General features: G+C 37.3%; 1 long non-coding RNA gene across 1 annotated transcript; it reads right to left on the reverse strand.

The window, feature by feature from the left end:
• Positions 1-259: 259 nt before the first annotated feature.
• LOC141278884 (uncharacterized) lies at positions 260-7,887 on the reverse strand. Its single transcript, XR_012332282.1, has 3 exons — positions 7,802-7,887; positions 3,740-3,870; positions 260-294 (listed from the first exon to the last, which is right to left on the reverse strand). It is a non-coding gene; the product is annotated as an uncharacterized lncRNA (long non-coding RNA).
• Between the last annotated feature and the right edge of the window lie 1,346 nt (positions 7,888-9,233).

Raw genomic sequence — 9,233 nt, forward strand, 5'->3', positions numbered from 1 at the left:
ACAGAATGGTGGAATTCATTGCCATGGAACAGAATAAAGAAAAAGAATGGAAAGAAATGAAGACAGCCTAAGAGACCTCTGGGACAACATTAAATGCACCAACATTTGCATTATAGGGGTACCAGAAGGAGAAGAGAGAAAGGACACGAAAAAATATCTGAAGAGAGTATAGTTAAAAACTTCCCTGTGTGTCCTCAGAAAGTTGCTGAGGCTCTCCAAACTGCAGTTTCTTACTCTTTAATACAGATGAGAGGATGAGATTAAGTGTGTGCTCCGCTGTGCTTTGCACGGTGCCTGGTTACATAGGAAATACTCCATAAATATTAGTTGTTTACTATTGTTATTTTTTTGTTTGAATTTTTCAATTTTGTTTATTTTTTTATACAGCAGGTTCTTATTAATTCTCCATTTTATACATATTAGTGTATACATGTCATTCCCAATCTCCCAATTCATCACACCACCACCACCGCATAATGCCCTCAAGGTCCATTCATGTTCTCACAAATGGCCAGATATCGTTCTTTTATATGGCCGAATAATATTCCATTATATATACATGCCACATCTTCTTTATCCATTTAACCATTGATGGACACTTACGTTGTTTCCATATCTTGGCTATTGTAAATAATGCTGCAGTGAATGTTGGGGGTGCATGTACCTTTTTGAGTTAGTGTTTTTGTTTTCTTTGGATAAATACCCAGGGTTGGAATTGCTGGATCATATGGTAATTTTTAATTTTTTGAGGAACCTCCATACTGTTCTCCATAGTGGCTGCATGAACTTACACTCCTACCAACAGTGTACAAGGGCTTCCTTTTCTCTACCTCCTTGTCAACATTTGTTATTTCTAGTCTTTGATAACAGCTATTCTAATAGGTGTGAGGGGATAGTTCATTGTGGTTTTGGTCTGCATTTCCCTGATGATTAATGATATAAAGCATATTTTCATATACTTTTTGGCCATATGTATGTCCTCTTTGGGGAAATGTCTAATTAGATCTTCTGTCCATTTTTAAATCAGAGAGTTTATGTTTTGGTATTGAGTTGTATGAGTTCTTTAAATATTTTGGATATTAGTCCCTTATCAGATATATGATTTGTAAATATTTTCTCCCATAAAGTAGGCTGCATTTTCATTGCATTCCTTTGCTGTGCAGAAGGTTTTTAGTTTAATGTAGTCCCACTTGTTTATTTTTGCTTTTGTTGCCTTTGCTTTTGGTATCAGATTCAAAAAATCATCACCAAGACCTATGTCAAAGAGCTTACCACCTGTGTTTTCTTCTAGGAGTTTTACGGTTTCAGGTCTTATGTTCAGCCTCTAATCCATTTTGATTTAATATTCATGTATGGTGTAACACAGCAGTCCAGTTTCATTCTTCTACATGTGGCTGTCCAATTTTCCCAACACTATTTACTGAAGAGAATATCTTTTCCTCATAGTATATTCTTGGCTCCTTTGTGGCAAATTAATTGACCATAAATGAGTGGGCTTACTTCTGGACTCTCTGTTCTGTTCCACTGATCTATGTGTCTGTTTTTATACCAATACCGTACTGTTTTAATTACAACAGTTTTGTAATATAGTTTGAAATCAGGGCACATGATGCCTCCAGCTTTGTTCTTCTTTCTCAAGATTGTTTTGGCTATTCAGGGTCTTTATGGTTCCATACAAAGGTTAGGATTGTTTGTTCTATTTCTGTGAAAAAATGTTGTTGGAATTTTGGTAAGGATTTCATTGAATCTGTAGATTTATTTGGGTAGTATGGACATTTTAACAATATTAATTCTTGCAATTCTTTTTTTTTAAATTAATTAATTTATTTATTTATTTTTGGCTGTGTTGGGTCTTCGTTTCTGTGCGAGGGCTTCCTCTAGTTGTGGCAAGCAGGGGTCACTCTTCATCGCAGTGCGCGGGCCTCTCACTATCACAGCCTCTCTTGTTGCGGAGCACAGGCTCCAGACGCGCAGGCTCAGTAGTTGTGGCTCACGGGCCTAGTTGCTCCACGGCATGTGGGATCTTCCCAGACCAGGGCTCGAACCCGTGTCTCCTGCATTAGCAGGCAGATTCTCAACCACTTCCAATCTTCCAATTCATGAGCATGGAATATCTTTCCATTTATTTGTGTCTTCTTCAATTTCTTTCATTAATGTCTTGTAGTTTTCAATATACAGGTCTTTCACCTCTTTGGTTAAATTTATTCCTAGGTATTTTATTCTTTTTAATGCAATTGTAAATGGGACTGCTTTCTTAGTTTTTCAGATAGTTTGTTATTAGCATATAGAAATGCAATAAATTCTTGTGTATTGATTTTGTATTCTGCAACTTTGCTGAATTCGTTTATTAGTTCTAACAGTTTTAATCATAATTTTATTTTATTTTATTTTATTTATTTATGTTTGGCTGCATCAGGTCTTCGTTGCTGTGCATGGGCTTTCTCTAGTTGCGACGAGCACGGGCTTCTCATTGTGGTGGCTTCTCTTGTTGCGGAGCACGGGCTCTAGACGCATGGGCTTCAGTAGTTGTGGCACGTGGGCTCAGTAGTTGTAGCTCACCAGCTCTAGAGCGCAGGCTCAGTAGTTGTGGTGCATGGGCTTAGTTGCTCCATGGCATGTGGGATCTTCCCGGATCAAGGATCGAACCCATGTGCCCTGCATTGGCAGGCGGTTTCTTAACCACTGCACCACCAGGAAAATCCCATGATTTCTTTTTTATAGCATTTATTTAGATGTATGCCATGCAAATCTGAGTGTGCTAAAATAAAACAGACATATAACTAAAGAGATATGTAGTAAGAGAACTTTCCATTGTGCAATTTGTTGCTGAAAGTCTCAAGAAAAAAAAAATGTAACAGAACATACTGATTTTAAATTGCCTATAACACCTTTCATCTGAAGCTTTCAAAGCATGTTACAAATTTATCTATCCCATAAATAATCATGGGTAGAAAGAGAAATGAGAAAAATAGATGCAGATCCAGGACTTTTGCCCTTTTCCCATTATATTATCATTTCTTGGATGACACAGCAGTAATCTGATCAACCTCAAGAAAAAAAATCCCCCAAAAGACTGTCATGCTGAAGTGTAAAAGATGACTACAGCTATTTTATAATGGGAACTTGAGGGCAAAGAACATATGAATTTTTTAAGGAGCTCTCAGAAAGTTAACTACTTAACGAAACGTCTCCGTACTTTTATTATTCCTATTGCTACTGATAATGTTGTTGCTTTAAATTGTAATACCTTGCTCTACAGTTTAAAAAGAATTCTCAAATACATTTTTACTTAATCCTGAGAACAATCTTATGTGGTATGTGGGCAGGTATTACCTTCATTGGATGGATGGAAAAACTAGAGTTTAAAGGAGTTGTATCCCTTGCCTAGAAGCACATACCTAACAGTAAGTGAGAAAACAATTTTAAACTACTCAGTAGAATGTAATTGTTGTGTACATAGGTTCAGGAATCAGGCTGCCTGAGTTCAATCCTCAACTCTGCCACTTGATAAGTTACTGAATATCTCAGTATCTCAGTTTCCTCATATAAAAAGTAAGTATAATGAAAGGATTGTTATTAAGGTTAAATTTAAAGTATATAAAGCAGTATGTAGCATATGGCAGATACTCAAAGAAGTTAGCTCTTTTTATATTCTAATAACTCATTTTTGCTCTAGATTTTTTTAGTCTTCATGCCTGTGGTGTCACAAATTCCTTCTAAAGGGCACAGCCCTACTTACCCACAGCCCCAGCACTGGGAAGCCATCGATGGATGATGGATTAGACAAGGATAAAGGCACTTGACATAAATACAACAAGTCCACTGTACACAGATGAGCTGGGCCAATCTTATTCTCAGGCAATTTGTATTCTGGAAATGGTGAACAAATTAAGTAGTTTGAAGATAGGCCAATTTTTTTTTTTAATGTCATGAAGGGAAGAAGTAGAGTTGGAATTATGAGGGATAAAGGCACCATGAGATAGAAGGAAAGAGTTTGGGCTTATCTTCTTGGTTCCTAACTTCTCATCTCCATTCTATTTAAAGTTTTAAAATACTTTCCAATATGGTTTTCCAAAGGCATGTGGGTCAAGTGTGGCCCTCATCTCAGTCCTTTTAAGACATTTGAGGCCAGTTACTCTTTTTAGCAGTGTCTATGTTTTCCTAAGTCTACTCCACTCAGCTCTCTCATCTACTGACTTCATTGTTTCCATTTTACTTACTGTATGCCTGTTACTTCTGAATCATAATTTCTGTCACTTCATAACTCCATCTTGTCTCATAAGCACCAAAAACTTTGTCTTATTAACCATTCAATTATTGAAGGAATGAATGAATAAATTAATTTATTATGTATGTTTATTTAGAGCACCCCGCTCTTATGAACACCAAAGGCAGTGCTTGTGTGGTCTGGTAACAGGGATATTGAGAAGGATCCCCTATCCTTCCTCCCGTGACCCTCCATCTGGGAGAATAAATTTTGTCTTCTACAAAGTTATAAGGTGCTTTCCTGAGAGCAGATTTTGAAAACTGAATGGCATTAGAGATCCAAAGAAGACAACACAGTGTGAAGAGAGTTACTAGAAGAAAAGATAAACTGAAGGCCCTTCAAGCCACCATATACCTGCTGATAGTTCTCCTGCATCATGTGTTGCTAAGTGAGTAAACTGTCTTCCATTCAGCTCTGTGTCTCCGATTTTTGAGTTTTTGGTTGTTAGGTCAGAAACGTGTTATTACTTTGTAGCAAATAATTTAGCAAGGAATAATTTTGGTTTTAGAAGTTCAGTGTTATAGAGCAATAGTTATAGAGAAAAATCTATTTTTGTAATTTAAAGGCTCTGCAGTAAGTATTCATTAAAAATTTCCTATCCAAAATATTTGCTTTTGCATGAGAAATGAACCACTCAAGCGCAGGGGTCTCTACAGGGAATCAGAGAAGTCAAGTCAGGCAGTGTGGATTATATATTATGAATTATTTGTCATTTCATTTATTCATGTATTGAATACCTACCATAAGCAGGTCAACATGCTAGTTGCTTAATTACTAGGAATGGCATGAAGAGAATGTCCCCACTGCCAGCCTATAAGATTCTTGAAACCAGAATTTATATATTGTATCCCCAGGACCTAGCACAGTGCCTGGTGGAGGGTTGGAATTCTTTATATATTTTCTGAAAAGAAGGAGGTATGTAATAAAGGCAGACCACACTCCTGAGAACTACACAGCCCATCATTTTATTCAAAATGGTAGAAAGAGGAGAATCTTACCAAGTCCATTTGGTTGACGAGGCTAATTTTCCTATAAGCTGTATCTTTTCCTGCTACCCCTATCTCCATCAGAGTGTGCAGAGGTAGTCTCTGAGCACTGGCCACCCATCATTCTTAGCCCAGAGAGGATTGCCATCTTATTGATGACTGCCCTGAATGAATATTCTGAAGGCTCATTTTCTATACCGGTGCTTTCAAAAGTAATGTTTAAGTTTACCATTTTAAAAGAAGAATATTTGCAAGCCCAGATGAGGCTTTTTCTGAAGATGCAATGAGCCACTTGGATGAATATTATATGTGAATTCAGCTAAGTGTTCAAAGAAAATCACTCCCTGAAGAATCAAGCTAAGTTGATCTTCCAGCCATCCTTCATGTAGATGAGCCGTATGTAGCTTTTCCTTGCCCCTATTTACTTTTTAAGCCTATACAACTGAACAATTCCCAAATTAGTGTGTTTCTTAAAAAAGAATGGTCAGGTCTAGGGAGCAGCTCATGTTGTACTTAAGCTAATAAATTAGGGCTCTGTTTAAATAGTGCACTCATTCTTTATATCAGAGATATGAAATGATAAAATGAAAATGATGGATATTTTTAATATTTTTAATAATAAATTTTGGTCTTATAAGATGGTTTAAAATCCTCTCCCTAAGTACTGACTAAATAAATGAGGCATTGACTCAACAACTCAGTACGCAGACAGACTATCAAACAATGATCTAGAAAACTACAAATGGATTATAAAAATTGTGCCATCATCACTTTATAAGTCTACATGATTTCTTACTAATAACCTTAAAATATTTATAAATTTGGTTAAATATTATTTACTTGACTTCTATCATTACCATTGTTAAGTCTCTTGTCTGGTCTACTGTAATAACTCCCTGATTACATCTACATATATACACCCACACACATGCATACTTTCTGTTCAGTCATATTTCAGTAACTGACTATACCATGACCCATTTGCACAATTTAGAAACTTGCAAGTCATCTTTGAGGCCTCCCTTTTCTCCATCCCATATATCCTATCAATCCCCAAATCCTGACAATCTCATCCATCTGCTTTAATCTATCCCCGCCTGACTGGATTATTACCACAGCCTCTGAATAGATCTCCTTACTTCCATTTTTAGTCCCTTCCAACCCATTCTGCTCACTAAAGCAAGATTAAAGCTTCTAAAATGAAAATCTGATCATACAGTTTCTCTGCTTGAAACCCATGATGACGCCCTTTTCGCCTTTTGATAAAGTTAAAATTTTTAACATGCCTATAATGTGTTTCTGCCTACTCCTCCACATTACTACTTTCCACTCTCTCCTTTTTCATTCTATACTCCAGCTATATTGAATGTTTTCTGGGTCCTGGCGGGCTCAGTGAATGGTATTGGTCACTTCTGGTTGTCTGTACATGTCATTCCCTTGCCTACAACACTCTCTGCCCTCTTATTTGCCCTGGTAATGCCTATACATCCCTCAAGTCTCAGCTGAAATGTAAGTCCTCTAGTAAGTCTCTGATATTTTCCCTGACCTCAGAGAAGGTTGTTCTCCCTTGTCATGGGTTCTGTGTCTCCTTCCACTGTACGTATTTCATTGAGTTGTATTTCCTTGTTTAATTAGCTGCCATCTTTGCCAGGTTACAAGCTTTGAAGAGCAGAGGCATCTTCCATCTCTCTTTCCATTTTAACCCCTTCATCGAACACATAGCCAGGCACTTAATAATGTTACATAAATGAACACATGCCTGCCAGAATAGCTCTCCCAGAGTACAGCTTTCCCTTCAACAAAAGCATTTTAGCAGATTCAGAAGAAAGATCCAATAGATTTACCTAGGCTATTGCCTTTGAGCCACCTCATATACTGTGTTTCTAGAAAATTCTACGTTCCCCACACCTAATCTTCACTTTTCTGCTTATTTCCTTTTTTCATGGTGAAATACTAGTCCTGAGCATCTCTAGCTATTAAATCCTATCCATCATTCAGCAGCTAACCAAGGACTATTCACATTTTCAATTATTATTATTTCCTCCTCCTACAAGTTCAATCTCTTGTCACTCCATGCAAGACTAACTCTCTCTCCTATAACACTTAGTACATTTTTGATAATATATGCCACATTCTGCTTTGCACTGTAGTTAACTGTCTGTACATTTGCTATAGAAATAAACTGTAAGTTCCCTGTAGCTTTTTTTTTTTTTTCTGTACATCTGTCTTCTCTAACAAATGAGATCCTTAGAGAAGGAACGATGACTCTTTCATTCATATCCTATAGCTAGTATAGTGCCTGGGGCATTGTACAGGTAGTGGGAGAGTAGAAAGTGAAGGCATTTCAGAGTCAGACATATTTGGATATTTGATATTGATCATGTTACTTAATATATGTCAACCTTGGTTTTCTCATTTGTAAAATGGGGATTAAAGGGCTGCTGTGAGTTAAATGAAGTAATATTTCTAAATGCTTTATCGTTTAATAAATATTAAGAATTTATTATGCATCATTAATTTGTTCAACAAATATTAATAAAGCACCTACCACGTGGCAGGCACTGCTGTGGGTGCTTGAGCAGCATCATTGAACAAAAGAGACAAAGATCTCCACACTTGTGAAGCTTACATTCTAATGGGAGAAAAGACAATAAACATAATAAATCAGTAAATTTCCTGGTATATTAAATGGTGATAAATGCCATAGAACAAATAGCACAGAGGAGGGGAGAAGGAGTTCAGAAATGCTAGGGATGGGTGGGAGTCATTATAACAATAAATAGGGCAGCCCAGATAGACCTTACTGAGAAGGTAATAGAGACAAATTTGAGCAAAGACTCAAAGACGTGAAGAAGGTGAGTGAGAGAGTGATCTATGTGGATATATGGAGAAATAGTGTTCCAGGCAAAGTGAACGAACAGCCAATATAAAGGCCTACATGCAAACATGATGAGTATATTGCAGCAAGAGCCAGTGATTGTGTGGACATGGCAAAGCAAGGAGGAGAGGAACAAGACATGAGGCCAGAGAGGCAACAAGAAGTCACCTCTTACAGGGTTTTGCAGTCCACTGTAAGAACTTCGGCTTTTACTCAAAATAGCGTTGAACCAAAGAGTCACATGGCCTGATTTATATTTTCGCAGGATCCCTTTGGCTACTATGTCGAAAACAGACAGTAGGGGACAGGAGTGGAAGCATGGATATGAGACAATTGGCCATAACTCAAGAGAGGTTAGACAGAGTATGTTGAATCAGGGTGGTAGGAGTGAAAGTGGCCAGAGTCTAGATATAGGTTAAAGACACAGGTAACAGCATTTCTAACAGATTGGATGAGGGGTATGGGAGAAAGAAAGAAGTCAAAGATGACCCACTATTTTTTTACTTGAACGTCTGGAAGGATTTGTTCAGCATTAGTTGAGATGGGAATACTGAAAGTAGAGTAGGTTAGGGGAAATTAAAAGTTCAATTTCAACATGTTAAGTTTGAGATGTCTTTTAGACATCTGTATGGAGCTGTTGAGTGGCTATATGAGTCTGAAGTTAGGAACTGTTGTCTGGGCTGAAAATACAGATTTAGAATTGTGGGCATATAATGGTATTTAAAGCCACAAGCCACAGGAATGATATGGTGGCAAATGAAAAGCTTCTGCAGGTGGGAAGCTTATAGTCTAGAGATGGAACATAGTAACTACTCACAGAGTATCTGTCCTTTTCCCCAAACAGTGCTCCTCAGTGTATGCTTTGCAGAGCATTAGCATTAGCACTCCCTGGGGACACTGTTAAAAATATAGATTTCTGGGCCTCATTCCTAATCCAATGAATTAGAAATTCTGAGGGTGGATCCTGAGAACACTTTACATAAGCCTTTCAGGTGATACTTCCATGTGTTATTTGAGAACTACCCTAATGGGACCTTAAATATTTATTGAACTCATTCACATTTTTAGGTTTTAATTTCTATTTAATGACAATGTGACACTC

This window comes from Tursiops truncatus, chromosome 6 (assembly GCF_011762595.2).
Source record: "Tursiops truncatus isolate mTurTru1 chromosome 6, mTurTru1.mat.Y, whole genome shotgun sequence".
NCBI lineage: Eukaryota > Metazoa > Chordata > Mammalia > Artiodactyla > Delphinidae > Tursiops > Tursiops truncatus.